General features: G+C 46.8%; 1 protein-coding gene across 1 annotated transcript in view; it reads left to right on the top strand.

Moving 5' to 3' along the window:
- LOC140188910 (uncharacterized) overlaps positions 1-19,774 on the top strand; it is an 838,801-nt gene that overhangs the window by 712,225 nt on the left and 106,802 nt on the right. The gene's annotated exons all lie outside the window — the stretch shown is intronic.

A 19,774-nucleotide genomic window follows, 5' to 3' on the forward strand; every position in this document is an offset into this window, starting at 1 on the left:
CCACTAATTTCTGTGTCTCTTCAGACCTACAAATCAGCCCAGCTTAATTTTCATCCAAATCACTTCACAAAGAGCAGACACGTCAAAGTTGCTGGTGAACGCAGCAGGCCAGGCAGCATCTCTAGGAAGAGGTACAGTCGACGTTTCAGGCCGAGACCCTTCGTCAGGACAGAGTTCCCAGCACTGATTCTTGTGGGGCACCACTGTTCACAGGTCTCCAGTCAGAATCACACCCCTCAACCATTACGTTCTGTGTTCTCTGACCAAGCTACACTTTGAATATATTCTACCAAATATCTATTCAGCCCGTATGCCTTCCTGCTCTCGATCAGGGCATTTGTTGAAAGCTTCACCAGAGTCCGCATGTTCTATAGCCACTACTCGGCCCTCAGCAATTGAATTTCTCACTTTAAAAATTCAACCAAGTTTGCAAGACTTGACGTTGTCCATGCAAAGAGATTTTCGCTACTCCGAATGTGTTTATGCTTTCTCAGATACAAGTTGATCCTATTGTTAAAAATCATTTCCAAGAATATCCCTACCACTAATGTAAGAGTCACCAGGGTATAGTTTCCTGTCTTGTCCTGATTGAAGTTCTTAAAAAGGGGAAGAATATTTGTCATTTTCCACTCTTCTGCATCCTGGCCTGTAATGCAAAGATCATCAGTTTTGAATTTTGTTAAATTTTTGAACTGATTTTAACCCTCAACCATCAGGTTTTTCAACCAAAGTTCAAAGTACATTTATTATCAAAGTATGTTTATATTCTACAAACTTGAGGTTCGTTCCAAACAGGCTGCCATAAAACAAAGAAAGCCAAAAGAACCCACTAATAGAGCAAGAAGACTGTCAAACACCCAATGTGCAGAAAGGAAAATAAATCATGCAAACAATAAACACAAGCAAATACTGTAGCATTTTGAACTGAAATCCTCAGAGAGTCCATTTCACAGATGCTTAGTTCAGCGCAGAATGGAGCAGCGAGCTGAACCGGCTCGTCCCTGGCCTCGGGCCCAACACACTGACCATTTCAATCTGGCCTGGCACCGAAATCATCATCCAAACACTGGGTTCAGTTGCTTCGATACGATCTGGGGCCTGGTCCCAGCTGCCTCCATTTGGCCTGTACCTGACTTTTCCATTTGGGCCCGGTGTTTAAATCAACCAAACTTTGTGTCTTCCTCACTCTCAGTGACGGGTCCGCTGCCTCACCTCTGTTCTGCCACATCAAATTGCCTCCAAGTCCAAAGGGAAGTTACAGGCTATTCATTTACTAGAAAAAGAGATTCACCAGTGTCACCTTAAACCAGAACCAGTGGAGATCACTCCATTTAACTTCACTTAACTCATCACTGAACTGTTTCCCACAATCTATGGACTCACTTTCATGACTTCTGCATCTTATGTTCTCTATTTATTTCTCATTTCTTTATGATTATTATTATTTTCTCTCTTGTATTTGCACACGTTGTTGTCGTTTACACATTGGTTATTTGGTTACTGGGTTGGGTGCGGTGTCTCATTGATTACGTTGTGGTTGTTGGATTAACTGAGTAAGACCATAAGACATAGCAGCAGAATTAGGCCATTTGGCCCATCAAGTCTGCCCCACCATTCAATCATGGCTGACCCTTGCTTCTCCTCCTCAGCCTCACTCCTCGGCCTTTTCCCCGAAGCCTTTGATGCCCCATCCAATCAGGAAACTATCCAGCTCTGCCTTAAATACACCCAACGACCTGGCCCCCACAGCTGCCTCTGGTAATAAATTCCACAAATTCACCACACTCTGGCTAAAGAAATTTCTCTGCATCTCTGTTTTAAATGGGCGCTCCTCTACCCTGAAGCTGTGCCCACTTGTCTCAGACTCCCTCGCCATGGAAAATGGGAAACAGCTTTTCCACATCTACTCTGTCTAGCCCATTCAACATTTGAAAGGATTCAATGAGATCCCCCCTCATCCTTCTAAATTCCAGCGAGTACGGACCCAGAGCTATAAAACATTCCTCAGAGGCTAACACTCTCAATCCTGGAATCATCCTTATGAACCTCCTCTGAACCCTCTCCAATGCCTCCACATCTTTTCCAGATGAGGAGCCCAAAATTGTTCACTGTACTCAAGGTGAGGTCTCACCAGTGCCTTATAAAGCCTCAGCATCACATCCCTGCTCTTATATTTGAGACCCCTTGAAAGGAATGTTAATTATTGTATTTGCCTTCCTCATCACCAACTCTATCTGCAAGTTAACCTTTAGGTTGTTCTGCACGAGGACTGCCAATTCTTTTTGCATCTCAGATTTTTGGATTTTCTGCCCATTTAGAAAAAGGTCTGCACATTTATTTCTACTACCAAAGAGCATGACCATGCATTTTCTGACATTGTATTTCATTCGCTACTCTCTTGCCCATCTTCTGATCTGTTTAAGTCCTTCTGCAGCCGACCCATTTCCTCAACACTACCTGCCCCTCCGCCAATCTTCATATCATCTGCAAACTTGACAACAAAGCCATCTATTTCATCATCTATATCATTGATATACAGCATAAAAAGAAGCGGTCATAACACTGACTCCTGCAGAACACCACTACTTACTGGCAACCAACCAGAAAAGGATCCTTTTATTACCACTCACTGCCTTCTACCAGTCAATCAATGCTTGTACCTTCCCTGTAATACCATGGGCTCTTAATGTGGTAAGCAGCCTCATATGTGGCACCTTGTCAAAGGCCTTCTGAAAGTCCAAATATCCAACATGGACTGCATCCCCTGTACCCATTCTACATGTAATCTTCTCAAAGAATTCCAGCAGGTTCATCAGGCAAGATTTTCCCTTAAGGAAACCATGCAGTATTTGTCCTAGCAACACACATCAAAGTTGCTGGTGAACACAGCAGGCCAGGCAGCATCTCTAGGAGGAGGTACGTTCGACGTTTCAGGCCGAGACCCTTCGTCAGGACTAACTGAAGAAAGAGCTAGTAAGAGATTTGAGAGGGGGAGGGAGAGATCCAAAATGATAGGAGAAGACAGGACGGGGAGGGATGGAGCCAAGAGCTGGACAGGTGATTGGAAAAAGAGATATGAGAGGATCATGGGACAGGAGGCCCAGGGAGAAGGAAAAGGTGGAGGGGGGGGAAAACCCAGAGGATGGGCAAGGGGTATAGTCAGAGGGACAGAGGGAGAAAAAGGAGAGTGAGAGAAAGAATGTGTACATAAATAACGGATGGGGTACGAGGGGGAGGTGGGGCATTAGTGGAAGTTAGAGAAGTCAATGTTCATGCCATCAGGTTGGAGGCTACCCAGACAGAATATAAGGTGTTGTTCCTCCAACTGGAGTGTGGCTTCATCTTTACAGTAGAGGAGGCCGTGGATAGACATGTCAGAATGGGAATGGGATGTGGAATTAAAATGTGTGGCCACTGGAAGATCCTGCTTTCTCTGGCGGACAGAGCGCAGGTGTTCAGCAAAACGATCTCCCAGTCTGCGTCGGGTCTCGCCAATATATAGAAGGTCACATCAGGAGCACCGGACGCAGTACATCACCCCAGCCGACTCACAGGTGAAGTGTCGCCTCACCTGGAAGGACTGTCAGGGGCCCTCAATGGTGGTAAGGGAGGAAGTGCAAGGGCATGTGTAGCACTTGTTCCACTTACAAGGATAAGTGCCAGGAGGGAGATCAGTGGGGAGGGCTGGTGGGGACGAATGGACAAGGGAGTTGCGTAGGGCGCGATCCCTGCGGAAAGCGGGGGAGGGGGAGGGAAAGATGTGCTTAGTGGTGGGATCCCGTTGGAGGTGGCGGAAGTTACGGAGAATAATATGTTGGACCCGGAGGCTGGTGGGGTGGTAGGTGAGGACCACAGGAACCCTATTCTTAGTGGGGTGGTGGGAGGATGGAGTGAGAGCAGATGTGCGTAAAATGGGGGAGGAAGGGAAGCCCCTTTCTTTAAAAAAGGACATCTCCCTCGTCCTGGAATGAAAAGCCTCATCCTAAGAGCAGATGCGGCAGAGACGGAGGAATTGCGAGAAGGGGATGGCATTTTTGCAAGAGACAGGGTGAGAAGAGGAATAGTCCAGATAGCTGTGAGAGTCAGTAGGCTTATAGTAGACATCAGTAGATAAGCTGTCTACAGAGATAGAGACAGAAAGATCTAGAAAGGGGAGGGAGCTGTCAGAAATGGACCAGGAAAACTTGAGGGAAGGGTGAAAGTTGGAGGGAAAGTTAATAAAGTCAACGAGCTCAGCATGCGTGCAGGAAGCAACGCCGATGTAGCAAAGGAAAAGTGGGGGACAGATGCCAGAATAGGTTCGGAACATAGATTGTTCGACAAAGCCAACAAAAAGGTAGGCATAGCTCGGACCCATGTGGTTATTAACTTTGCCTCCAACTTTCACCCTGCCCTCAAGTTTACCTGGTCCATTTCCGACTCCTCCCTCCCCTTTCTAGATTTTTCTGTCTGTATCTCTGGAGACATCTTATCTACTGATGTCTACTATAAACCTACTGACTCTCACAGCTATCTGGAGTATTCCTCCTCTCACCCTGTCTCTTGCAAAAATGCCATCCCCTTCTTGCAATTCCTCCGTCTCTGCTGCATCTGCTCTCAGGATGAGGCTTTTCATTCCAGGACGAGGGAGATGTCCTCCTTTTTTAAAGAGAGGGGCTTCCCTTCCTCCACCATCAACTCTGCTCTCAAACGCATCTCCCCTATTTCACACACATCTGCTCTCACTCCATTCTCCTGCCACCCCACTAGGAATAGGGTTCCCCTGGTCCTCACCTACCATCCCACCAGCCTCCAGGTCCAACATATTATTCTCTGTAACTTCCGCCACCTCCAACGGGATCCCACCACTAAGCACATCTTTCCCTCCCCCTGCCCCGCTTTCTGCAGGGATCGCGCCCTACGCAACTCCCTTGTCCATTCGTCCCCCCCCATCCTTCCCCACTGACCTCCCTCCTGGCACTTATCTTTGTAAGCGGAACAACTGCTACGCATGTCCTTACACTTCCTCCCTTACCACCATTGAGGGCCCCAGACTGTCCTTCCAGGTGAGGCGACACTTCACCTGTGAGTTGGCTGGGGTGATGTACTGCGTCTGGTGCTCCCGATGTGGATTTCTATATATTGGTGTGACCCGGCGCAGACTGGGAGATCGTTTTGCTGAACACCTACGCTCTGTCCGCCAGAGAAAGCAGGATCTCCCAGTGCCCACATAGGTATTTTAATTCCACATCCCATTTCCATTCTGACATGTCTATCCATGGCCTCCTCTACTGTAAAGATGAAGCCACACTCAGATGGAAGAACAACGCCTTATATTCCGTCTGGGTAGACTCCAACCTGATGGCATGAACATTGACTTCTCTAACTTCTGCTAATGCCCCACCTCCTTCTCGTATGCCATCCGTTATTTATATACACACATTCTTTCTCTCACTCTCCTTTTTCTCCCTCTGCCCCTCTGACTATACCCCTTGCCCATCCTCTGTGTTTCCCCCCCTCCCCCTTTTCCTTCTCCCTGGGCCTCCTGTCCCATGATCCTCTCATATCCCTTTTCCCAATCACCTATCCAGCTCTTGGCTCCATCGCTCCCCCTCCTGTCTTCTCCTATCATTTTGGATCTCCCCCTCCCCTTCCCCCTTTCAAATCTCTTACTCACTCTTCCTTCAGTTAGTTCTGACGAAGGGTCTCGGCCTGAAACGTCGACTGTACCTCCTAGAGATGCTGCCTGGCCTGCTGCGTTCACCAGCAACTTTGATGTGTGTAGCTTGAATTTCCAGCATCTGCAGAATTCCTGTTGTTTGAGTATTTGTCCTATCTTGTTCTGTGTCTCCATAACTTCTCCCTTAAAAATTGACTCCAACAACTTCCCAACCACTGAGTTCAGCTAACTGCTCTATAATTTCCTTTCCCTTCCTTTCCTGGAGTCTTAAAGAGTGGGGTGACATTTGCAGTTTTCCAGTCATCTGGCACCATGCTAGAGTCCAATAATTTTGAAAGATAATTACTAATAATCTCACCATCTCTATTTCTATCTCTTTCAGAACTGTAGGGTGCAGTACATCTGGTCCGGGTGACATGTACCCTCAAGTTCTTCAGCTTTTTGAGCACCTTCTCACTTGTAATAGTAACTGCACTCATTTCTCTTCCCTCACACCCATCAATATCTGGCACACTGCTAGTGTCTTCTGCAAAGACTCATGCAAAATATCTATTTAGTTCATTTGCCATCTCCTTGACCCCCTTTATTATTTCTCCACCCTCGTATTCCAGTGGTCCTATATCCACTCTCATCTCTCTTTTATTTTTAACATACTTGAAAAAACTGTTACTACGCACTTTGATATTGTTTGCTATTTGTTTTCACATTTCATCTTTTCCCTCCTGTTATTCTTTCTGTAGGCTTTTAAAAGCTTCCCAATCCTCTGTCTTACCACTAATGTTTGCATTGTTGGATGCACTTTCTTTTGCTTTTACATTAGCTGTGACTTCCCTCATCAGCCCCATTTTGCCATTTGAGTGTTTCTTCATTTTTTGGAATACATCTATCCTGCATCTTCCTCATTTTTCCCACAAACTCACACCATTGCTTCTCTGCTTGATCCCTGCCAACATCTGCTTCCAATTTACTTTGGCCACCTCCTCTCTCGTACCACTGTAATATCTTGCACTTCACTGAGATACTGATATGTCAGACTTTACTTTCTTTCTATCAAATTTCAAGCTGAACACAATCATATTGTCATCACTGTTTCCTAAGGATTCTTTTACCTTAAGCTCCCTAAGTACCTTGGTTTCATTATATAACACTCAATCTAATGTAGCTCATCCCTGTTCTAAAAAGCCTTCTTGTAGCTATTCAACAAACTGACTCTCCCGAGATCTATTTCCAACCTGAATTTCCCAATCTATCTGCATGTTGAAATCTCCCATGACTATCATAACGTTGCCCTTTGGCACTTCTTTGCTATTTCCTGTTGTAATCTGTGGTCCATATCCAAGCTACTGTTTGGAGGCCTGTATATAACTGCCGTCAGGGTCCTTTTACCCTTGCAGTTTCTTAACTCAATGCAGAATGATTCAGCATCTTCTGATCCTATATCACATCTTTCTACTGAATTGATGCCACCCCCTCTGCCTACCTTCCTATCTCTCTGATACAACATGTAACCTTGGACATTTAGCTCCCAACTGCAAGCATCCTTCTGCCACGACTCAGCGATGGCCATGACATCATATCTGACAATCTGTAATAGGGCAATAAGATCATCCACCTTATTTCTTATACTCTGTGGATAGAGATATAACACTCTGAGTACAGTATCGCTACCCTTTGATTCTGCATCCCTCATGCACTGATACTCACCCTGCTGGCTGCAGTGATGTCCTATCATCTGACAGTGTAATTGCATGCTATCTTTGCTTTTTTACCTTCCCTCCTATCCTGAGTGCCTCCACTCTGGTTTCTACAACCCACCCCCGCCAAATTAGTTTCATCCTCCCCTACCGCTCTAACAAACTGGTAGTATGCCCACAAGAAAACTAATCTCAGGGTTATATATGGTGACAGAAATGTATTTTGATAATACATTTACTTTCAGCTTTGATCTTTGTAGTAGAGAGCCGGGTGTTGTACTGGTCTGTGTCCTCACTGGCCGGTGCTGTGCTCTGGCAGCTCAGTGTGCTTGGTATACAGTGTCAGTGTTTTTACTGAAGTGTGTCCTTATTAGACAATTGACCTTGTCCACCCTGGAGCTGAGAAGATTCACTGGCGACCAGAATTGTTTGTTTTGGTCACCCCGCTGTGTGACAGACAGCATTAAGCTGGAAAGAGTGCAGAGGAGAGTTGTGGAAAGGATTTTAGACAATTTTCCCTGGAATATTGGAGAATGAGTGCTGATATTGCAGAGGCGTATAAATTCATGAGGGACCAGGTTGGGTCAAAGAGAATAGTCTTTTTGCCAGTGTTGGGGAATCAAGAACTGGAGGGCATTGGTTTAAGATGAGATTTAATAAGGACCTGAAGAGCAACTTTTCCACACACAGACTGGTCAGTAAATGGAATGAACTGCTATGGGGAGTGGTTGAGTCAGGTACATTAAAAAGGCACTTGGGCAGGTAGATGGAAAGGAAGGGTTTTGAAGGATATGGGTCAAATGGAAAGAAATGGGACAAGGAGGAGGATAACCTTGATCATAATGTGGTGGTGAGGGGGTTGCAGACCACGAGCTCAGATGGGAACTTTGGTCAGCGTGGACCATTTGAGCTGAAGGGCTCGTTTCTGTGCTGTGTGAATTTGACTGTAAACCCTGGTGACTTATTTCAATGACACTAAACTTTTCTAAATTACATTATTTCTTCATAGATTATAGAGTCCAGTGCCTGTAGTGAAGTTAACTGGACTACAGTTACCTGCTTTTCATCTTCCACCCTTCTTCAACAATGGCTTTCAACTCCACTGGGACCTTTCTGTAACAGTGAGTTTTGACAGACTTCAATGTCTCTACTTTCTCTCCAGACTTCCTGTGAAAGCCTCCAGTGCAGGTCTTTGGGACCAAGTAATGTTTGATTTTAGTCCCATTAGTTTTTCCCTCGTGATGGTGATTGTTACACATTATGGCACAATGTTGAAATGTCACCATGAGATATCTGTGGGATGTTTGTTGTGCCCCCACTGTGAACACTAATGCAAATTATTGGAGTTAACCTCTCTGCTTTTCCCTTGTTGGTTTTAGATTTTGTCTCATTACTGGTTCCTGGAAAAATCCTGATCCTCTTGTCTGCCTCCTTTGACCACAGAATGTTCTTTGCTCTCTGTGATCCCTCTGTCTAATCAGGATCAATGTCTGCTGAGTGTTACAAACAGTCTCCTTAAACATCTGGCACTGCTCATTACTGACCTGTCCCTGAGCCTATTTACCCCATCTGCCCCAGACAACTCCACTGTCACGTCTCTGTAATTATCTTTATTTAGGTTGAGGACACTGGTTCTGACCTGGTGCTCACCCTTAATCTGTGATCTGGAGATCTCCCACATTGTTATCACTTCTTCAGGGACCCTTCACCACAAGATCTCTCTGTAATCCCACCTCATTACACAGATTACATCTGAAATGGCCCGTTCGTGGGTAAGATACTGCTGTAAGAAACTGTCTCTGACCATTCCACAAATTCCTCTTCCACTGTACCAGTTTGATTAGCTTAATCAATACAGAGACTGAAGCAAGCACACAGAAAATGCTGGAGGAACTCAGCAAACAGTCGACATTTCGGGCTGAGAACCTTCATTGGGATTAGAAAGAAAGGGGCAAAAGCCAGAATAAGGTGGTAGGGGAGGGGGAGGAGGACAAGTGAGGGGTGGGGAACGTGTGGTTTGTGGAGGGAGCGGGGTGACAGGCAGAAAAGGCAAAGAGATGAAGAGAAAGAAATCTAAGAGGAGAGAATGGTGGACAATGGGATGACACGGAGGAGGTGGAGAACCAGAGAGAAATGATGAGCAGGTCATGAGGGTGCGTGAGGAGAGGTGAAGGGGTTAATTGGCCATCAGAATGGGGGAAAAGTCAGAAGAAAAGTGGGGGTGTGTTGTGGAAACAGGAGGTAGTTATTCTTGAATTTGGAGAAATCAATGTTCATCCCATCGAGATTGGAGACTATACTGTCAGAATATGAGGCGTTGCTCATCCAACCTGTACTCGGCCTCACTGTAGCGGGAAAGGAGGCCGTGTACAGACATGTTAGTGATGGCCTTCCGCTGGTCAGGGTCGACCATGGATATTGCACCCCGGTGTTGAAGTCGATATGTAAGTCAGGGAAGTGTGATATGTAAAGCAAGCAGTTGCCCATGCAGGGGCCCCTGCTCTCCACACAGCTGATGAATCCAAAACAACGGCAGAGACCGATGCAGTCAGGCACCAGCGGTGTTGCAGGATTGCCAGTCTGCATTGAACACAGGACCGACAGGGAATCCAGCTCCGGATTGTTCCTCAGGGTTTACTCCCGAAGTCTTCCCCATGAATGGGTCTAGCCACAGGCCAGTGGAGGTTTGAGATCAGAATTTTTCTTCCACTTGAGCTGCCAAGTATGGCTGAGGAGCCCCATCTGTCCATAGCGGTTCGTTATATGACGCTAGTCAATCCATTTGCACCTTCCCCTGTCACTGGTAACAGTTCATCGGGTGTAGTAGCAAAGCCACATGTAAAAGCCAGGAGCTGGACTTGATTGACAGAGGCAATTTGAGGTGCACACCATTGTCAGCATTTGATGGGAAGTGGGAGCTTGTCCCATTACTACCCCACCACCGATTAAGACAGCTGTAAGGGACCGATATGTCGGTATGTGAATCGGAAACTCAATTGGTATGGGTTGTCACCAGCAGATCGTGGTTGTAGCAGCTCACAGAGCAAAGGCACTGGATACAGCGCTACCCTAATCTGCTTCTGATTAAATCTCTCATGACAATCACAGTTCCATTCTCATCAATCTTTGATATTTCCCCTCTTTGTGCTTTTATCCCATCGGGAGGAACACCTGAGGATCTTGAGACCACTCCTCCCCATGTCTTCTTTCCCTCCCCCTTTCACCATCACTGTCCCTACATGTAAAGTGCCTATGAAAAGTATTCATGCTGTTAGAGTGAGTTTTTTTTGGGTAGATGATATGTTTACACTTAAATGCCTTTGGCCACCAGATTTCTATTTTAACTGTTTGACAAAGGACTGTGGATTGAGTCCACCACGATGGGCTTCCTAAAAGGTGTAAATACCAGATGCTTCTGGCGCCATAGTTTGACCGAATGTTGTAGTTTTGAAGACAGTCTTATCTACACATTATGAATATTAATTGTCTTCTATGTTAGCACGCAAAATGCCAAGTAAATCCTAAAGGCTGTGGATACCAACCCAGATATGTTGGCGTCAGAAGGAAAGGATGGTGTGATATTTTGTATGTAGCTTCAAAAGGAAGCATTGCCTATGCATTGTCTGCAACTTTTCAAGTAGCGATTGCCATTGTGTTTAGCATATTTAAGCTTTAAGTTCCTCGGGGTCAATAACACAAATGACCTGACTTGGTCCAACCAAGCAGAGGTCACTGCCAAGAAGGCCTACCAGCGCCTTTACTTCCTGAGAAAACTAAAGAAATTTGGCCTGTCCCCTAAAACCCTCATGAATTTTTATAGATGCGCCGTAGAAAGCATTCTTCCAGGGTGCATTACAACCTGGTATGGAAGTTGTCCTGTCCAAGACCGAAAGAAGCTGCAGAAGATTGTGAACATGGCACAGCACATCACACAAACCAATCGTACGTCCTTGGACTCACTTTACACCGCAAGCTGTTGGAGCCGTGCTGCCAGGTTAATCAAGGACACGACCCACCCAGCCAACACACTTTTCGTCCCTCTTCCCTCCGGGAGAAGGTTCAGGAGCTTGAAGACTCGTACGGCCAGATTTGGGAACAGCTTCTTTCCAACTGTGATAAGACTGCTGAACGGATCCTGACCTGGATCTGGGCGGTACCCTCCAAATATCTGGACCTGCCTCTCGGTTTTTTTGCACTACCTTACTTCCCATTTTCTACTTTCTATTTATGTTTTATAATTTAAATTTTTAATATTTACAAATTTTAACTATTTTTAATTTTCAATATTTGTAATCCAGGGAGTGTGAAGCACAGAAACAAATATCGCTGTGATGATTGTACGTTCTAGTACCAATTGTTTAGCGACAATAAAGTATAAAGTATATAAATATTGAGCCCACATTGAGCTAGCAGACCTTTCTACGGAAAGCGTCTCCGTCCGTAAGATGCCTGCTGTACCTTGTTGTGTTGAATAAAGAAGCTGCTTTCTATCTACCAGTGTCTCTGTCTGTCTGATGATTTCACCCACGATACAACATTTGGTGTCAGGAGTGGGATACTTCGTGATCTGTCGTGTGGCCAGCGATCCTAGCAGTCTAAGTTGGTGAGTATTTTTCTAAAATAACACTCGCAGTTGGATCTGTTCGGTCGGCAGACACACGGGAACACGAGGTATGACGAAAGTGGAGAGCTGAACTGGTAGATATTAAAGTAGTGTGTGCATGTGCATCTGTGTTTATATAAGTGAGGAACCTTTGCATGTTAACTTGGTTAACTTAGTGAGACTTGAACCACCAGTTGCGAAAGGTGGTAACCAACGGTACGGTTCGAGACGCCAGAGTGGGGGCGTGTGTACTCGTTCGGGGAGCTGCATTTTAGTGTATGCGTTTGCAAGTGCGATGCGAGGGAATACAGCAGGCATCATGAGTTTGGGTACTTGAAATCTGCAGATTGTGGAATACATACTCTGCAGTTTTATATTTTGCGTAGTGTGGGAATTAGTATGGAGATATCTCAGGGAGAGGTTTTACCCAGAGAGATCAACCAGAATGGCACCTATTGAAGTCAGGCAACATCAGGTTGAGAACTCTGATGATCCGAGCCAGCCCTTGACCTTGATTACTACTATTCATAAGCCCTTCACCCCCGGGGAGAAACAGAGCATTTTGTCCAAGTTGCCCTCACTTAAAGTCGCCTGTGGGAATTCAGAGTTCTGACGCAAACTCAAGGAAATGGTTGAAATTCACCAGATACACCCTAAAGATGTACATGGGTTAGTGAAAGCCAAGTGCCCGAGGAATATGTTGGACAGGATGGCCCAGAGGGTGCAGGATGGTACATGGACAGCTACCGGGAGCACCAGTGATGAAGAAAGATATCGCTCTTTTAAAGGGGAAGCGAGGCAGTGGCTGGGGGGAGGCGAGAGTAGCTGGGGAACGATAATGGCAGTGGCCCAGAGGGCTGACGAGACAGCCATGGATTGTGCAGAACGTAAATACCGAGTGTACGAGGAGTATTCCAGGTTGGATAACCCAGGGAGGGACGACCCAGTCTTCCTAAAAATGCTGAAGGAAGGCCTGAGCTCAGCCCACCAGGAAGTTTTAGATTTTGGCATAACGGTAGGGTCCAACGACTCTGAGATAGTTTTGTGGGCCAGTGAGATAGACCATAGAAAAGGCAAGAGAAATCGTAAAGTGGGTATAGTGGATGCAGCTGCTGTGATGTCCCGGAGGACTTGTTTTGCTTGCCGGCAGCCAGGGCACCCAGCAAAGGACTGCCGGACCAAGTATAAGGCAGTGAAGGAGTTGATATGCTACAGCTGTGCCCTGTCGGGGCATGGCTGGAGCCGGTGTCCAAAAGGGAAGGGGGAAAACCCAGGCGACGGTCACGGCAGACACCCAGTCACTCACCCCATCAGCAACCGGTCTGACTGTCGATCAGATAAAAGAGCTGGTAACGGTGCCTCTTAAGACAGAAATAGATGTGGCAGCGGGCTGCCCTGACAGCGCTGGTGACCCGTGGGTGTACACAACGGCATTGTTAGGGGTTGGCAATGCAATATGTTAGTGGACACAGGGGCATCGGTATCGATAACAAACTTACCCTTACCAGAAACCAGACAGGCCAGTTATATCAGGGATGTAGGAGGGAAAACAGTAAAAGCAGAAAGAAGCGAATTGCAGGTACTAGAAATCGGGGGAGTACAGCTTCCAGTGTATTTCTGGGTATGTCCAAATAATAAGGGCACGATCCTTGGAATAGACATCCTTAGGGAAGCAGGAGCTTTTGTAGATTCGAGAAAGGGAGAAATAATGTGGACGAGTCAGGGGCAGTGAACGTGCACAACCAACAGAATACACGGCCTGGCTAGCATAGGCGCAGCTGCCCGGATCATTAGAGATTGGAGCCAGGATGGTGTCTATGGGTTACCTTGTCAACAGTTCCCAGCAGTGTGGGCTAGAGACAAGCAAGATTGTGGGCAGGTGAAGATAAACCCAGTTAAAAAGAGGAGGGTCTGTATAAACCCCTTAAGCAGGACCCTATACAAAATGACACACTGACTGCTGCTCAGGGTATAGCGAAGGAACAAAAACACCAGGGATACTCAGAGAGACTGCGGCCACTCCAGAATATAAAGTTTTCCCAGTTCCTCTGAGGGCAGACATTGCTGCGAATAAGGCAGCAGGGGGGCAAGAGGCAACTGAAATTGCAAGTGTGCAGGAGGAAACGACAGAAGCTAGCTTAGGAAAATTATATGAAGAGATAGAGGCAGAAGAGAAGGAAAAATAGAGATTAAAAGGAGCAAAGGAGGGATCAGATGGGTGCTGGACACACGGGGAGGAAATAGTCGCGATGGACCCACCCTGTATTAGACAGATACTACTAAAGTTTTATCATGGGGCGATGCATGAGGGAAGGCAGAGCATGATCACAACCCTCCAGCAGGACTGGTGGTGGCCAGGGATGGGTGGGGATGTTGAGAAATTCTGCCGCCGTTGTATCATTTGTGCCCAGCATAACCCTGGTAAGGGCAGAAAGCTACAGCTGGCAAATCAGCCTCGGCCGAGGGGACCCTGGGAAAACATCCAGATAGACTTCACAGGGCCCCTGCTAAAAAGCCGGGGGAAAAGCTACTGTCTGGTAATTATGGATCACGTCACTCGGTGGGTAGAGGCTTTCCCAACAAGTGACTGCACCGCCCGCACTGCTGCATGGATCCTAGTTCAGGAAATCCTCCCAAGCTGGGGAACCCCAGTTCAGGTGGATTCAGATCAGGGAGCACATTTCACAGGGAAAGTGATGAAGGAAATGTGCCAACTACTAGGGATTCGACAACGGTTCCACATACCCTACCACCCCCCAGAGTTCAGAGATGGTAGAAAGGATGAACCGGGCAATCAAGAATGCGTTAGCCAAAGCTATGGCTGAGACAGGAAAGACATGGGTTGATGTATTACCAGGAATCTTGATGAGATTGCACGCAACCCTGAACTGCACTTTGGGTCTCAGCCCCTACGAATTATTGATGGGGTGAGCAATGCGACTCCCTTATGGGGTAATTATGGGTTGCGGGGAGCCTGGGACATTCAGGGATAGAATGACCCAATACATGAAAGACCTTTGCAACCAACTTAAAGTATTAAAGGACCGAGCGAAACAACAACAGTGAATGGCTGATCAAAAAGAGCCAGAGGGAGAGGGGATGGTTTTTCCACAGCCCGGTGACCAAGTTATGGTGAGGGTGCTGCCAGAAAGGCCAGGATTTGCCCCCAGGTGGATAGGACCACAGACAGTACTCTTAGGAACACTCACAATGTGCTGGAGGAACGCAGCAGGTCAGTCAGCATCAGTTGAAAAGATTAGTCGACGTTTCGGGTCGAAACCCTTCGTCAGGACTGAAGAAAGTACTTTGGGGAGGGTTTGAAGAATGCTGGTAGTTGAACAAAACAGTAATTTGAAAGATGAAGGGGTGGGGGAGGGGAAACAGGGAGGTGATTGGCAGGAGAACAATGCGCAGTAGTAGAAGGAGGCGGAACTATGAGGGAGGTGATGTGAAATAGGGATAGAGGAACCAGAGTGGAAGTGAGCAATCTTGCACTCAAATCCTAAGGCAGACATTGTATCATTGTCCAGGCTCCATTTGATATGTTGATGTTAAATTGGAGAGGAGAAAATGGCGATGCGATGCGGTGCACAGCAGCCACTCCGTGATGAATATCTGTTATCTATCAAGTAGGGTGCCGTGCACAACTCTGATTTGATGGAGGCAGACGTGAGAGCACGGAGGAACATCTGGTGAAACTTCTGAAATACCTGTTTCGCTGCTGCTGCTACTGTGTGATCCGAAATCTCCGGAGGGGCAGGACCCGAGTCCTTGGCTTTGCTTGTTGCTCGGCGGCCAGGGCAGGGTCGAAGCGCTCGGCAGAGACAGTGCTTGGTGTCAGAGTGCTGGTCGGGAGCTCGAAGTTTTCGGAAGGACTCAGAGTCAGCTGTGGTCGGGTGCTTCCAGAATGCTGCATCGGCAAGTTTGCGGTGCTGGAGGCTCATGGCAGGGAGAGTTTCTCCCTTCCACCGTCCGCGTGAGATGCTGGGGCTATCGGGACTTTGAGACTTTTATTTTTACCATGCCCATGGTCTGCTCTTTATCAATTTACGGTATTCTTTTGCACTGTTGTAACTATATGTTATAATTATGTGTTTTTGTCAGTTTTAGTCTTGGTCTGTCCTGTGTTTCGGTGACATCATACTGGAGGAACATTGTATCATTTCTCAATGCATGCATTTCTAAATGACAATAAACGAGGACTGAGTGTCCACATAATCTAATCTAATATCAAGCCATTAGGTAAGGCAAATAAATTTACTTCTGAATTAGACGAGATGGATTTGAGGTTTTGGGCAACCAATAAAGGATGTGAATGAAGAACTTTTTGATACAGCAAGAGGCAAGTCCAGGAATCTGATGTTTTAGGTTGTTGGAAGTAGATGTGATTTCAAATGGAAATTGCATTGGCAGTTGAAGGATATGGCCTGCAAGCTGTCTGGAGGGAGAACGGATATCCCTCCAGAGTACTGACTTGGACTTGATGGGATCCGTGCCCTCTATTGGTGTGACTAAAACACTACAGTATGCGTGTGAAGGACTAGGTCGGCTGAATTCAGTATTCAAGTCCTTCATCTTCAGCAGCTGTCATCTGTTGTCTGGTGTTACAGTATTTTCATTCGCATGATCTCATTCTGTTTCTCAAAGGTCCTTGAATGGCTTATTCTTCTCTCATCCTTTACATCTCTCATGTGATTGTAGCAGGGAGGAAAATGTCTCGACCCCTGCAGTACAATATTAGGAACAGGCTAAGCACTAAGAAAATAAGCACATCTTTCCCTCTCCACCCCTCTCCGCCTTCCGCAGGGATCGATCCCTCCGAGACTCACTTATACGCACGTGAATCCCCACGGATCTTCCACCCAGCACTTACCCCTGTAAGCGTAAGTGCTACATCTGTCCCAGCACCTCCTCTCTTGCCACCATTCAGGGCCCCAAACAGTCCTTCCAGGTGAGGCAATATTTCTCTTGTGAATCTGTTGGGGTCATCTATTGCATCCGGTGCTCCCGGTGCGGCCTGCTCTACATCGGTGAAACCCAACGCAGATTGGGGGACCACTTCGTCAAGCACCTCCACTCCGTCCGCCACAACAGACAGGATATCCCGGTAGACACCCACTTCAACTCTGCTTCCCATTCCCATTCGGATATGTCCATACATGGCCTCCTCTACTGCCATGATGAGGCTAAACTCAGGTTGGAGGAGCAACACCTCATATACCGTCTAGGTAGTCTCCAGCCCCTTGGTATTAACATAAAATTCTCTAACTTCCGGTAATTCCCTCCCCCTCCCTTCCTCTATCCCTATTTCACATCACCTCCCTCATAGTTCCACCTCCTTCTACTACTGCGCATTGTTCTCCTGCCAATCACCTCCCTGCTTCCCCTCCCCGCTTCCCCTCCCCCACCCCTTTGTCTTTCAAATTACTGTTTTTTTCAACTACCAGCATTCTTGAAACCCTCCCCAAAGTTCTTCCTTCAGTCCTGACAAAGGGTTTCGACCTGAAACATCGACTAATCTTTTCAACTGATGCTGACTGACCTGCCGAGTTCCTCCAGTGCATTGTGAGTGTTCCTTTGACAACAGCATCTGCAGATTATTTTGTCTTTACGATTTGCTACTCCGCTGCAAAGTCTCTTCAAGGTATGCCTACCCTGAAGAAGTTTAAATCCTCTCTTCGACGGGAGTTCAGTGAGACCCTCCCTCACTGCTCCCCCTCTGTGATCTCTGCCTCTCTCCGACTCGTCGACCACATCCTGACTCAGACCCGCTACCATAGCTACGGCTCCTTCCTGGGAACATGTCTCTGCCGCCATCTGTTACCACAGGGATTCCAGCTCCGGTTCCAGGCCTCCCAGCTCGGGCCCAGCGAGGATCCCAGGGACCTCTGTTTCATTGACCACTGCTTGTTCCGCTGCTCCCACAGGATTCTCTGCGCCACGCTCGCTGCCATGCGGAGATACCTACGGGCCCTGTCCCTCTCTGCCACCACTCTGGGACACTCTCTCCACCGTCTGCCATGGACCTCTCCTACACTTCATTCTCCGCCAGATTCACGCCTCAAACTGCCGTTTCTTCCCCTTCCTCGCATCCAAGAAGGACAACAAGCTCGCCCGCCTGGAGCTCGAGGTCTGTGGTCAGCAGTATTCTACAGGGATCTGTGCTACGGCTTCTGTGTGATTTTGATCAGTTGCAGGTGTGGGCAGAGAAATGTCAGATTGAGTTCAGCGCAAATAAATGGTTGGACAAATGCAAGGAGACAGTAATCTTTATGGCAAGATCTTGGGGCCCACGTTTATAGCTCCTTCAAAGTGGCTACACAGGTTGATCATGTGGTTAACAATGCTTATAGACTGCTTGTTTTATTATTTGAGGCCTTGAATTCAAATGTCACGAGGTAATTTAAAAAGACCCTGGTTATGCCGCATCTGAAGCATTACATACAGTTATACTCGCCCCAAGATAGGAAAAATGTTGAGGTAGTGTAGAGGGTGCAGAAGAGGTTTACCAGGTTTCTGCCTGGTTTAGGGGACAGGCTATTACGAGAGGCTTGGCAAAGCTGGGTTATTTTCTTTGGATCGGTGGAGGCTGAGGGCAGATCTGATAGAGGTTTGTAAGATTATGTGAAGCGCAGATCAAGCAGAGATGGAGTTTCTTATTCCCAGGATAAAAATCTCCAGTAACAGAGGGCATGCATTGGAGGTGAGAGGGTGTAGATTCAGAGGAGATATGAGGGTTAAGTTTTTTGCTTAGAGGGTGGAGGATGCTCACAATCTACAGCCTGGGATAATGACATTGTGTGGGTCGGAGCGATCACTTCATGGAGATTTATTGATATAGTTTTCAGTTGGTTCCACACGACATTGTGGTAAACCGTCTTGTCCTGTACTGTAGTTCGAAGTTTCTTTCTATATTCCATGATCAGAAGGGACGGCATCTAGTGCCCAATGGTCTTTAGAAGGAAACTGGTGCAGTTTCTTTCTATTCTCATGATCTACTCCATGGCCTGTGGGTTTGCCATCCGAGATCTTGTGTCAGGGTGTAGCAGTTTATAAGCAAAATTCTCAGAAAGTCAGACCGAATCCACTGACGCTCTTCGTGACTTTTGCCCTCTGCTTGATTCTACGAATTTATTTAATTTGAATGGGAAGACTAAGAAACTCTGGGAACGTTCGGCAGGCTACACCGAATCCCTGGAGAGACAAGGTTTATCAGTTGAAAAACTGCCATCAGAATGGCACAAAATAATTCTGTTAGTTCAGCATTATTGAATATAGAGGCCCCGGGATCAGATACGATCAACAGGTGTTTTCCGCAGACAGAATTCACATTACGAATGCGTGTAGGAATTGCTGTGACAGTAGTTCTGTTAAACAACAAACAACCTGGATTAGCATGAAGTAGAGATTCCAAGGCTCAGTGTTGTTGTAGATTTGAGCGGCCGGAGTGCAGGGCTGTATTATTAGATGTTTTTGGAAGGAGAGGGACGAAGTCCTGGTCAGTACAAGTCCAGCCACAAACTGTGCTGGTGGTGTGTGGGGTTTGGGAAGTGTGACAGGCTGGTGCCGTTTGGATTAGCCAATAGACAATAGGTGCAGGAGTAGGCCCTTCAGCCCTTCGAGCCAGCACTGCCATTCACTGTGATCATGGCTGATCATCAATCAGTATCCAGTTCCTGCCTTATCCCCATAACCTTTGATTCCGCTATCTTTAAGAGCTCTATCCATCTCTTTATTGAAAGCATTCAGAGACATGGCCTCCACTGCCTTCTGGGGCAGAGCATTCCACATATCCACGATACTCTGGGTGAAAAAATT

The sequence above is a fragment of the Mobula birostris genome, chromosome 28, assembly GCF_030028105.1.
Source record: "Mobula birostris isolate sMobBir1 chromosome 28, sMobBir1.hap1, whole genome shotgun sequence".
Taxonomy (NCBI): domain Eukaryota; kingdom Metazoa; phylum Chordata; class Chondrichthyes; order Myliobatiformes; family Myliobatidae; genus Mobula; species Mobula birostris.